This window comes from Protopterus annectens, chromosome 4.part0, assembly GCF_019279795.1.
Source record: "Protopterus annectens isolate FY-2018-M chromosome 4.part0, PAN1.0, whole genome shotgun sequence".
Classification (NCBI taxonomy): Eukaryota; Metazoa; Chordata; order Ceratodontiformes; family Protopteridae; genus Protopterus; species Protopterus annectens.
This window is the reverse complement of record NC_056733.1, coordinates 830,300,395-830,314,796: the sequence shown is the minus strand read 5'-3', so window position 1 is coordinate 830,314,796 and position 14,402 is coordinate 830,300,395. Positions and strand designations below refer to the sequence as shown.

Below are 14,402 nucleotides of genomic sequence, written 5' to 3'. Positions count from 1 at the left end.
AAGTTCAAATGACAAATTCACCACAGTAACAGGTACAAGCAAGCCACATCTGAGGATAATACTACTCAGTGCTAGAAATCTAAACCTCAAAATGCATTCACTCAAGGCACTCCTTAAAATGGAGAACATCGACATCTGTGCAGTGACAGAGATCTGGTTCAAGGCTCCAGAGAGCACCCCTGCATTACCAGGCTATAATTCATACCACACCTTTCAGCTACCTAACCTGGACCAAAACAGTAAAGGCAGAGGCGTGTCTATATTCATTAAGGATGTCCACACCTCCAAACTAGTTGCTCAGCATAATGCATCCTAGATTATCCAAGTGCAACTAACTCTGGGCAAGACTGCAATGCAATTTGTAACTTGCTACAGATCCCCCACCATACCCCAGGATTCCCACTCCTCATTTCTTGATACACTGGAAAATATTAGGGTACAACCCAACACCCTAATAATGGGCGATTTCAACTACCCCACCATTAACTGGGAATACTACTCATGTACCTTCTCTTTTGCTCAATGTCTTCCGGAATTCATAAATTCCAACGCCTTTGATCAGCTTATCCACACCCCCCACCAGGGGCAGCAATATCCTAGAGCTGGTCATTGCCAACATGGGCGACCGGTGTTCCACACCAGAGGTCAATTCCTCGTTGGTTAGGTCTGACCACAAGCTAATCACCCTAGACAGCCACATCCTACCCCCACCCCCATTAGGGAAACCACCGTAAAAATTTTCTCCAAAGCCAACTTCATGCTTCTTAAGACAGAAGTGGCCAACTTCACGACACCCATGCAGATGGACAGTTAGAGGTACGACTGCTGAATCCTACACAAATCCACTTTGTAAGCACTTACACGAGTGCATGGATCGTGCTATCCCTAACAAAACCAAGATGCTATCCTCCAAAAAAAAAAAAAAGGAAGCCAGTCTGATGGTCCACTGCCATAAACAAACTGTACAACAGAATAAAGAAACTGTATGAAAAAAGAGTAAAATCCCATGATTGGAAGAACTCCCTGGTTAACCTTGGTAAGAAGCTGAGATCCCTCCTAGAATCCTCCAAAGCTAGTTACAAAAATAAAATTGCCACTGATTCTAAAGACAACCACAAAGCATTCTATAGCTATGTCAGGAATCTCAATGGCAACACTCAGATCTGCTCTGAGTTACAGCACAATGGCACTAAATATACAGAACTAACTGATATTACCAACATCCTGGAAGATAGGTTCAGTGCTAACTTTACCTCCCTCTCACCCCCTAAAGGGCCCATCTCTGTACCTGAAGAATGCAAAGTTCCTGTAATCATGGCTGCGTAAAAACCACACTCTCCAAAGCCAAGAACACAGCATCCATGGGACCTGACAGCATACCAGGCTGCTTTCTACATGAACTAAAGAATGAACTGGCACCCCACCTAAGCACCATGTTCAATCATAGCCTCACCTCAGGCTTTGTGCCCACTGAATGGCGCACAGCGATGGATGTTCTTCGTGTTTCACTGTTGCAGTCATTACAGTTGGGTTATCCTGCTGGCAGGCTACCCTCAGTCAGCCTGAATTCCAAAGTCTAGGTCCGGCGTCGGTTGCTGTCGCGTCTTCCCTGACATCAGTGCACCAGGGGTATAAAAGATGTAGCCGACGCCATTTTCTTCAGTCTTTCTTGCCGCGCGGTGCCCGAAGCATAAGCAGTTCGCAAGTGCCGGTCGGCCGACTCTGGAGATTTTCGTGTTCGAATTTCAGATCCAAAGTCTTCATTAAAATCTAAGTACCCCATTGGGGAAACTTTTTTCTTGCTCCAGACCGATGTCCGAAAAAGTTAATAATTGTATTTCTTGTGGGAAGCAAATACCTCATAAGGACTTTCATTCTTACTGTATTCCTTGCCTACGCCCTGACCATGACGTTGCCAATTGTCGGTTTTGTGCTAGATTTAACCAACGCACTATTAAGCGTCTGTACAATTTTGCATTACACTATTTTGGCAGAAGATTTACTTATACAATGTCATTGGATAGCCATCCGACTACCGGAATTCACAAGAAACGCAAAGAAAAAGAAAGGGACAGGCATCCGAGGTCCAAAATCGATGACAAGGCTTCTTCTAAGCCAGTTAACAGTTCTCAGTGAGGTGCCTTCACAGCCCCCGACGCCTGCTACTTTAGACCCGCAGGCCGCTACTGACTCCCACGTGGAGTCGACTAGGCCGCTGGAAGCTCAAGGTATTGGACCTTCGGAGACTATTCCCTCAGATGGGTCCGGAGCCGCTGAGCAGGCATCGGCTTCTGATGGTGTTTTCAGACCTACTCAATTATACATTAAAACAACTTCAGCTTCAAAGGCAAAGACTAAAGCACCTTTAAAGACAAAGAAACAAGTACAACAGCCTCATGGGCAGGCCTCCATGCTCAAAAAACAGATGCTCAAAATGACCGAAGACTTAATTACTTGGATCAGGGGTTACCATCCCCCACCTGATAAAAGGCCTAGGCAAGAGACAGAATATGAATCTTCAGATCAGGTTTCCATTTCATCTGATTCCTCTTCTGATCAGGAATACTCTCTTCCTCCCTATGAGGATTCTGTTGCTGAAGAATCTATCCCTTCAGCCTCTCCTCCTGAGGATTACTCTTTTGGTTAAACCTTGCATACCATCAGGGAGCATTTCCACTGGGAGAGCCAAGATTTTTCAGAATCTAAGAAAAGGCTCAGATACTTCCTTTTACTATCACAACACAGGCCCCTAGCTATCCCACCTGTGTTGGACATTGTTGATGATGTATTTTCAGAGTCCAGCCTGACCCCTGACTCCTTACCTCCAGCTCCTGTTAAGCCGGACAGGTACTACAGGGTTCCTAACTCTCATAAATTCCTTTTCAAAAACCCTGCTACTGACCCAGAAACTCTCTCTCAGGGTCCCAAAGGGGTCACGGCTTCCGCTGCAAAAAGCCCTACCCCCTCTGACAGGGATTCTAGGGCATTGGACAGATGAGGAAAAAAGATTTACACTTCTGCTACCTTGGCTATAAGGGCTTTAAATTGTCAGTTTCATATGCTCAAATATCAGCAATATATAATGTCACTGCTTAAACAGAAAATGTTGATAAATTCTGAATGTGCAGAAAACAAAGAAATGCAGGAATTATTGCATGCAGCTGAACAAGTTGGAAAGCATACTTTGCAATGTGGTTTTGATTCTTTGGAGACCCATCAGGAGGCATGCGTGGTTAAAGAAACAAAATTGCTTGATCATGTCAAAGCAAATTTATTAGATGCCCCATTACAGCATGATACCTTGTTTGGTGTTAAAGCAGAAGAGGTGTTAAAGAAAATGGAGGACAAAGCTAAATCTATGCAAACGGTTAAGGATTTCTTACAGGTACAGCCTCCAAGATTTAGCAGACACTGGCCTACAAAGAAATGGTCCTTTCCAGTTTCAGACAGACCACAAAGGGGCAGATACAGACGCCCAAGAGGCAGATCCCAAACCCAAGGTTCGTACAGGTCTAAACAATGAGGTGCTTCTACCTCCAAAAGTGGAGAAGACAAATCTCAGCCATACAGAAAACAGTCCCAATGACTTCCCCCTGCCCGCACCAAGCACTTATCTTCTGGCAGCACCTTTAGGGGGAAAATTAGCACTTTTTTCTCAAAAGTGGCACATAATAACCCAGGACAAATGGGTCCTAGACACAGTGTCACAAGGCTACAAGTTTCACTTCCATACCCTGCCCAGGACAAACTGTTGGCTAGACCTACCAAAACATCAATGGGCAGAGGCACAAAAGCAAGTCTCATCCCTCATGGACATGAGGGCCATTCAACAAGCACCAGAGCAAGAGCAGGGACAAGGATTTTATTCAAGAACTGTTCTTGGTACCAAGAAAGGACAAGACCTGGAGACCTTTACTGGACCTATCTATTCTAAACACATTTCTGGATATACCAAAATTCAAAATGTTGACTCTACAGCAACTTCTGCCCATGCTGGGCAAGAAGACTTGGCTTGTGACTTTAGACCTAAAAGAGGCATACCTGCATGTCCCAATTAGACAAACATGCAGAAGATACCTCAGATTCAAAGCTGGCTGAATGTACTACCAATTCTCTGCACTGCCCTTTGGCTTATCTACTGTGCCCAGGGTCTTCACAAAATGCCTGGCACCAGTAATTGCATTCTGCAGACAAAGAGGAATGCAAATATATCCTTACTTGGATGACTGCCTCATTCAAGCAGAGAACAAGGACATTCTACTACAGCATCTGGCATTTGTAAAGAGATAATATTCCTAGGTGCAAGCTTAAGTACAACTGCCCAGATGGCTTATCTCACACCAGACAAACAAAGGCAACTGACTACCTATTTCAAACTGTTGGCAACAAAGGCCCAGTTATCTGCAAGAAAAGTTCTGCAGGCTTTGGGCTTCATGGCATCCTGCATTATACTAATTCCATATGCAAGACTGCATATGAGGAAACTTCAATGGTACCTAAAAAGTGTTAGGACTCAACATTGCCACAGCCTGGAAACAATAATTACCCTCATTCCCTGCCTGCAACAGGAGTTTCAATGGTGGGCGAAGGCTTGTCACCAGAACAAGGGACAGCCATTCACTTTACCCCCAGCCAGGCAGACATTAACAACGGATGCATCAGATTATGCCTGGGGGGCCCACATGGCAGGAAGATGTATTCAAGGCACATGGTCTGCAAACCAAATGCATCTACATATTATTCAAAAAGATATGCTCTCTGTTCAGAATGCCATGACAGCCTTCAAGGACCTACTTCATCTGGGACAACTACTGCTAAAGACAGACAACACCATGGTTATGTGGTATATAAACAAGCAGGGAGGCACTCATTCTTACCCCCTTTGCAGACTAGCCATGACTTCTGCAGGCACAATTCCTGCCAGGAAAGATAAATTCTCTGGCAGACGAACTAAGCAGAAACCTCATGGATCCCCTCGAGTGTAAATTGGATCCACAAGTCTTCAGCATGATAACAAGGAAATGGGGATGTCCAGATATAGATCTATTTGCCTCTCCTCACAACTTCCAATTAAAAAGATTCTGCACAAGGACTTATCACAGACAAGCATGGAAAGTGGACGGCCCTATCTTTCAGCTGGAAAAGCTTAGCAGTATATGCCTTCCCTTAACTGCCTCTCCTCCCCAAGGTACTCCTAAAGGTCAGACAAGAGAAGCCAAAGATGATACTGATTGCCCCAGACTGGCCCCACCAGTACTGGTATCCGATCCTAAGGAACTTGTCTCAATGCCTGGCTTGGACCTTGCCTCAAATACCTCATCTACTATCCCAACAAAACAATCGGATCCTGCACAGCCAACTAAAGACCTTAAATCTGGCAGCATGGCAGATAATGTAGTCATACAAAACGCGCCTCTCACTAAAGCTGTAATGGATGTCATTTTGGAGGCCAGAAGGCCTAGTACCAGAAAATCTTATCCTGGAAAATGGAAGAGATTCTGTGCTTGGAACCAGGCACAAGGAATTGACACAGCTGTACCAAATATTCCTCAGATTTTGCAATACTTAACTGAGATGCTGGATAAAGGCCTATCCTTTTCATCAATTAAAATTCATGCCTCTGCCATTTCGGCTCATTACAATACAGAGCCACCAATCTTTTCTCATCCCTTGTTAAGGCAGCACCTTAGAGGAGCCAAAAACTTAAGGCCTCCAAGGAGATCACCAATACCTGCATGGGTCCTCAATTATGTCTTGGAAAAACTCACCCTGCCTCCTTTTGAGCCAGCCGCTACAGCTGATATAAAGTTTTTATTTTGGAAAACAGCTCTGCTCCTAGCAATAACCTCTGCACGACGAGTCTCAGAGCTACAGGCACTCATGGCTGTGGAACCTTTTATCATTTTTTTATCCAGACAGGGTTTCTCTGAGGAGAAACCCGACATTTATGCCTAAGGTAGTGTCCAGTGTGGCCCTTAACCAAACTATTCATCTGCCTACTTTTTATCCAAACCCACAGAATAAGGGGGAGAGAATTCTGCATTCTTTGGACATACACAGACAGCTACACTTCTACTTGAACAGAACCAAAGCTTTCAGAAAGACAGAGCAACTACTAGTGGCATATGCTGCAGGATCACAAGAAAAGGCTATATCAAAGCAGACTATTTCAAAGTGGATAGGCCACTGCATTCGTTTCTGCTGTTCACAACATGGCAAGCCAATGCCTAAGGGCATTAGGCCACATTCAACCAGAGCAGCAGCCACTTCAGCAACCTTCCTCAGGAGAGTACCAACCAAAGACATTTTAGAGGCTGCTACCTGGTGTTCAGTGCACACCTTTACAAAGCACTATCATTTACCACTCTACTATAAATTTAGGGCAGGCTTTGCCACTGCAGTTCTGCAGGGCCTCATAGCCGCTCCTAATGCTATTTAGCTTCAGCCTCCCAACCATAGCTTTGGGATTCAACCCAACTGTAATGACTTTAACAGTGAAACACGAAGAACATAGTACAGTTGTGTACACTTACCATAAATGTAGATGTTCGAGTGTATTCACTGTTGCAGTCCAGGTTACCCACCCACCATCCCCCATATCTTTGCTGCAACTTATCTAATCTATACAACCTATGTGGTGTATTTGCTTGTAGATGAAGGTATAATATATTTTGGTGCATGCATGTTTTATTGGCATATTTTTAGCCTACCCTTTTGGGGGCACCTGACATCTGGGGCAAGAAAAACTGAAGAAAATGGTGTCGGCTGCATCTTTTATACCCCTGGCGCACTGACGTCAGGGAAGAGGCGACAGCAACCGACGCCGGATCTAGACTTTGGAATTCAGGCCGACTGAAGGTAGCTTGCCAGCAGGATAACCCAACTATAATGACTGCAACGAGTGAATACACTCGAACATCTACATTTATGGTAAGTGTACACAACTGTACTTTATCCCACTCCACAAAGGGGGAGCCACAACGGACCCCGCCAACTACCGCCTCATTAGCCTAACGAGCCTGGTCTGCATGGCCATGGAACTTATAAACAAAGACATTGGTAATCTCCAAACTCTGGACCCCATCCAGTTAGGGTTTGTAAAAGGCAGATCATGTCTCCTAAACCTGATAGACTTATTTGAAGCAGTCACCAAAAGCCATAGATGAGGGTAAGGTGGTTCACATAGCCTATCTAGATCTCACCAAGGCTTTTGACACCATCCCCCACTCTGGAATTATAGATAAAATCACTAAACTAGGTATAAATCCGTATGTCACAAGATGGGTTGCCAGCTGGCTCACTGACACAACCGAATAACACACCAACTGCCAGCAATCGCAATATAGAAGCACTTAAATCCAAATAAAGGAATTATTTATTGAAGAACAATTGACGATTTTAAATACATTAAATTCAAACCGGTTTCGACTAATCAGCCTTCATCAGTGAATAGCATTTCTCATCCAGTGTTAGTAATGAATATTTATACATAGTTCCAACCAATGAAAACATGGTATGGTCCAAAAGAATAGTTTAAACATCCAAGAATGCAATAGCATCAAAATTAACATATGAATGTTAATAATACAGTGTGGGGCATTATGAAGCATTGTATTACAAATTATTTACATAAACATATATTTTAAATTTACAATTTAATATTCAATTAAATGTGTTATTACTGATTATTTATATATTCCATCATATCAATATTACCATATAAAACTCAACATTTATATACACAAATGTGATAGCATATGACAACATGTTGTTTGGAGGGACCTTAGTCTCAAAATATATCTTATTAATCCAAAACAATTCCAATAATACTAAAATACTAATATACAATCCACATGCCAAGTAAGAAAACAAGGTTTCATGGGATAATTATATTTCAAAAACAAATAAACCATAGTTTTGTGTCTGTCAACACTAATATGTATATGGAGATTGGTCCATATCTACTATTGGCCAATGGAGTCACTATATATGTATATATATATATATATATATATATATATATATATATATATATATATATATATATATGTATATATATATATATGTGTGGTAGGCATGTTTTATAATAGAACATATATAAATGTAGTGTTCCGTTTCTTAGCCCATATTATATATATATATATATATATATATATATATATATATGTGTGTGTACACCAAATGAATATTTGGTACATTGTTTATATTATGCTCATATAGGAAATTGTACTGTCTCAACTACCTATAGTTAGTGCATTCATTTCCTATACTATAGTGTCCAGACTGGTTATAAATGGTCATTGAGACCTGGGAGATTAATGCCCCAGGATTAATAATCCAATACTTTTCTTTATGGTTCAAAATACTATGCCAACCTTGTTGGTTGCTTCTATCCCCTGTGATTTTGTCTATGATCATAAGCATGAATCTGGCATTAGTATGTTTAATAGTATGTCTGTAGAGGGCATTAGTCTCTCTCTTATTTCGAATGTCACTTTTGTGTTCATTCATTCGTATTCTAAGGGAGCGAGAAGTTTGACCAACATAAAAAGCTGAACATTGACAGGTGGCTAAATATACAATCCAACTGCTACTGCAGTTACCAAAGACTCTTAAATCATAAACCCTACTAGTACTGGCACTAGTAAATTGTTTAAGTTTACTTACTTGTTGACATGATCCACAGTGTCCACATGGAAAAGTACCCAAAAGTTGATCTCCAGTTATGGTCATTTGTTTATATATTGCCCCCCCCTCCCACACTTTCCTTATGCTTATAATGAGAAAATAGGGCACCCAGCGTTTTACCACATCTGTATGAAAATTGACATTTGGGACCTAAAAGTGTCCTTAATTCTTCATTTGCCAGAAGTATGTTCCAATGGGATATACAAGATGTTCGTAATTATATTATGATTTTGTCCATATGTGGTTACAAACCTAAGCATAGACTCCACCCCTGTGGTTTCACGTTTTTTGTATTGCAATAATGTATTCCTATCTTGACCGGTAGACCATTCACTTACCCTAAGTATATCAGATTCTCTATAGCCCCTTTCCATAAACCTGTTGTAAAGATCTAGTTTGGCCTGATCAAAATCATGTTTTGATGAGCTGATACGTTTGATGCACATAAATTGAGAGTTGGGTATATTGCGGATGGTATGGTGTGGATGTATACTCGAAACATGGAGCAAAGTGTTATACTGTGTATATTTCCTATAGGTCTTGGTATTTAGAGTATTATCTTCATTCCTGTAGACTGTAACATCCAAAAAGTCAATGGTGTCTTGATTAGATGTTACCGTAAACTCTATACCCCAGATGTTTCCATTCAAATATTCCACAAAATCATGTAGATATGCACGCCACACCATCCAGCAGTCATCCAAATATCTGCGCCATATGTCAGTCTCAACCATGTACAGGTTATGGAGTGGATTGTAGATCATACATTCCTCAAAGTATGCCATAATATGAATAGGCTGCATATATGGGAGCAAAAGATGCTCCCATAGCAGTACCTTGGAGTTGCCAATAGCACTCTCCTTGAATATAAGACATTTTTGTTGAGTACATGTTCAGCCATGCATATTAACAGTGTATTGAATCCAGGTGGATATAGAGATGATTGTTCAAGCCAATACTGTAAGGCCTGCAGGCTAGCCCAGTGAGGTATAGTAGTGTATAGAGATTTCACATCCAAAGTACACATGAGCCAATCTGGCTCTAATTGTGTATCTTGTATTATTTGAAGAAACTGAGTTGTGTCCTGCAAACTGGCCCTAACAGATGTGAGGAATGGTTTCAAATATTGTGTTAGAAAAACTGACAAAGGTTCCATCAGGGAACCGATGCCCGACCAGTTGGTCTTCCGGGGGGTTTTGAGATAGATTTGTGTATCTTTGGGAGAAGATATAAAATCTGTTTTTGTGGATCAGTAACCATCAGATGTTTAACTGTGCTCTTAGTAATAATCCCTTCTTCCTCTGCTGCATTCAGGAAGGTGTCTATTTCTTTCTTGAATACAGGGGTTGGATCGATGGACATGTACATATAACATCTGGTATTAGAAAGTTGTTCTTTACCCTCATTCAAATAATATCCCATATTCATAACCACAACCGCCCCTCCTTTGTCAGCTGGTAAAATGACAATCTTATGATTTTTCCTCAGTTCCTCCATAGCCATCTTTTCCAAAGTGGAAATATTTTGACCCATAATGCAAGGTTCCCTGTGTGGAAAGTGTAGATCTCTGAGTACCGATTGTAGAAATATGGATACATATTTGTTCATGGGTGGTTGGAATTCAGATTTGTGAAATCTGAATTCATTTGATCTTTGAGAGGTTTGGTCTGAAAAAAAAACAATTTGAGATTAAGATTGCAGCAAAAGCATATTACATCAGATACTATACTGTACTCATTAGAAAAAAATCCAGGTATAAATCCAAGACCTTTATTGAGTAGTTGTTCTTGTTCGTTTGTAAGTATTACATCTGACAAATTCAACACATTTCTATGGACATTATCAATTATTTCAGAAGTGTCTGTATCAACCCCTCTACAGAATTTGTTCTTGTACCCATGCTTGTGTTTGCGGCCACCCCGCCACCTCTTTCTATGTCTAAATGGTGTGCTGTATTGGATTTTTTACATATAGGTGACTCCCTGTAGTTAACACTCTCATTACCCGTATAGGAGGATTCCTCCCCTGATGTACTGACAAAAGACCTATCATTGGTCTTAAGGATAGACCTGGGTCTTTTCCTGGGTCTACTATTTGCTGTCCCCTGACTGGTATCCATAAACCTTACTGATCTGAATGATTTTCAAATGGGCGTCCTGTTTGATAATCAGTAATGTCCCTATTAAATTTCTTAATTTTTCTATCCCTAGTCTGTTTCTCATAGCTTGCCAATTCCTTCGAAAGCTTAGTCACAGAACCCGCATACATGGATAGGGAGTCATTCTCTTTGCATTCCTCACAAACGGTTTTAACCTCAGTTAAGTTAATATCAACCATTCTTTCATAGTACGAGGCAAGTATTTTGACAAACATCATAGAGGCTTGTTGTAACGCCATATTCCATTTTTTAGTTAGTCTCTCTTCATATCTACCAACCAACGGTTGTAAGCGAATTCTCAAGCCTCTTGGGGCTGTATCCCTATTGATGTATGCACGAAATAATCTGAGATGCCAAATATTTGCTCTTAAATTCTTCAAGCCCTTACTTAATTTATTGAAGGCCATGTCGCAACCATTTGAGGGATTATTCAAGGAGCCATTCTGATTATTGCCTGGTATGTTGTCTATCCCAAAGACACCAGTGTCATCCCTATCGGCACATAATCCATGAAGAATGTTCTCCAAATCCATATTAGTATATTTTCATCACAATGTATATTAGTATAATGAAATGGCCAAATCTGTATGATAGGCCTATTAATGCTTCTAAACTATCAAAGGAATCGGCCCCCTATGAACACAGATATTCGTTATTTGATTAAATAAATAGGGGGGCACTTACTGATATCAATGGACATATATATGTAAGTATCTCTAATCTCATGTAGATATCAGTCAAAGGACAGCAATATTGCAAAGTCATAGAGCTAAAAAGGCCTAGTCCCATCAGTCCCTTAGTATGCTATTAGTCCATAGGTTGTATAGTATAACCTGAAAAATACCAGAAAACCTTTTGACCATTTATAACCAGTCTGGACACTATAGTATAGGAAATGAATGCACTAACTATAGGTAGCTGAGACAGTACAATTTCCTATATGAGCATACTATGAACAATGTACCAAATATTAATTTGGTATATGTATGTGTGTGTATATGTATATATATATATATATACTTTCAGGATAAGCTCTACTTATGAATAGATCCTTGATAACATTAAGCTCATCCTCCATGATGCACTTAGTGGATGACATTCTCGCTGCATGTATGCATTGCCCTTTGCATCTGTCATACTACCATCAAATGTAGGACAGGTAATTGTAACACGAAACAGGTAGTTTATATTGCGATGTGTAATAAATGTAATGCACATTACATAGGAAAGACAGAAAGACAGCTGAAAAAGCGTATATATGAACATCAATACAAAATACGTAAATGTGATACTAAGAACGCGTTGTATAGACACATCTTAGAAAAGGGTAAAGACCATAGTTTTATGTTTTCAATAATTGACCAAGTGACTTGTGCACCACATGGAGGAAATTGGAAAATGCAGTTAGCACAATATGAGAGTAGATGGCAAATTTTAACTGACTCTACAAGAACACCGGGCTTAAATGAATTCATTAGCATTAAACCTTTTTTAGCCCTTGCATAGGATGGTTATAGGTATTTGTATTTATTGATATTTTTATGACAGCAGTTGCATATTTATATTCACAATTATAGTTATCAAATTATAGATGTATGATGATGTTTATACAATTTTATAGTTTTAGTATGTTTTAGTGTAACTTTTTTATTGATATTTAGATTAAATCATGTACTCATAATAGTAGGTTATACACCATACACACGCACTTTATATATTCTTATAGGAAGTATCACAAACACTGAATACAAACTGTTATTCAAACAACAAACCAGAAGAACAAGCTGGAACAAAGATGATCAGAAAGCCAGTAGTCCACTCAGCGATATGAATCTGAACGTACTTTTTATTCCAAAACAAGCAACGTTTTCGCTACAGCTCCTGCTATAGCTTCCTCAGAGTACTAAAACAAGTCTGTAACAGTTTCTTTTTAAAGCAAAAAAAGCGCGCCAAAAACATTAAGCAGTGCCCCATTATTAAAGGTACAGAAGATGTACCCGTGCAATTCAACAGTTAAAACAACTTTTCTTGTAAATAGGAATAAAACCAATCTGTTAAAAAACACACATTACCAACGTAAGCCATTATAATAATCAGTGACATGCAGCAATCGGCCTGTCAACTGCTGTTTTCCTGAATTCTGAATGAAATCGGCATATTTATCAAGCCGTGTATAAGCGAACTGTCAGAAAAATGACAGTGAACCAAAAGGACATGGTGTGTACATGCCCCTGTTGCAGTTACCTGACCTACAATGTAACCCTGGTCGGGTGCAACAACTTCTAATCATTTCAAGTATACAAAAATAAGCCGCAAAGCAGCGTTTTCCAATGCCAGCAAAATCATATTACAAAGTGTTAAATAACTAGTTAGGATTGTGCAAGGTAAAAAATAAACCTTTCTTTAAATGCATATTGTGCAATTTAACAAAAGACATACCTAGAAATATCCAACAAAGGTTATTGCCGACAAGGTGTAGTAACCTGGATTTTGCAGCAAGGTCTACTAAAGTCCAATCCACCCCACCTATCCAATCAAACCTCCATGTGGAATCAAGGAGGATAAGTCCCACCCCAAAAGGGTGTAACCATGCAATTCAACAGATCAACAACTTTTCTTATGAATAAAAATAAAAATAAAAGTAGAACCAATCTGTTAAAGATCACACATTGCCATCGTAAAGCATTAGTGATAAACAGTGACATACAGCAGACGGCACCTGTCCGAACTGCTGTTCATAAAGTTCTAAATAGAAACGGCATATTTAACAAGCTGATATGTAAACAAGCTGTCAGAGAGATGCCAGTAAACCAGAAAAACTTGGTATGTACGTGCCCCTGTTGCAATAACCTGAACTGAGTATGATCCTAATCGGGTGCAATAGCTCCTAAACATTTCGAATGTACAAAAGTAAACCACAGAAGCATCGTGTTCCGATGCCGATAAAATGATATTGTAAAATGTTAAAAAGCTAATTTTGAGTTGTGCAAAATGGAAAGTAAACCTAATAAGAAGGTGGCCCCTAAAATTAATGAATTAAATCCAAACCCAAAAGTTGCAACCACTCCCTTCCATGAGAGGCCATGACGATCCAGTAGGACAAACTGTCACATTTTTATCACATTTTTTTTATTATTTTTATCATTGGCCATTAATTATGGTTCATGGTTCTTGATTGTCCACGTCGGGGAGTTACTTTGTGCTCCTCTGGCATGCTTACAATCTATTAGGAAATTCCTGTATCGGTTGTACATTTTTGTACATTATCTGAGCTTCACTGCCCGACCTGTCATAGTGAAGGGAGGTCCCGCTATTTTGGCGATGTAATGGGTCTGGGTTGTGGTCTTTTATTACTGATAATGGTTGAGCTTGACAGTTTGTCCTACTGGATCGTCATGGCCTCTCATGGAAGGGAGTGGTTGCAATTTTTGGGTTTGGATTTAATTCATTAATCTTAGGGGCCACCTTCTTATTAGGTTTACTTTCCATTTTGCACAACTCAAAATTAGCTTTTTAACATTTTACAATATCATTTTATCGGCATCGGAACACGATG

At 40.1% G+C, this 14,402-nt stretch overlaps 1 protein-coding gene across 1 annotated transcript in view; it reads left to right on the top strand.

Annotated features, from left to right (window-relative positions):
* Window positions 1-14,402, top strand: part of LOC122800348 (protein HIRA) — a 1,504,941-nt gene that overhangs the window by 748,215 nt on the left and 742,324 nt on the right. The window lies entirely within an intron of this gene.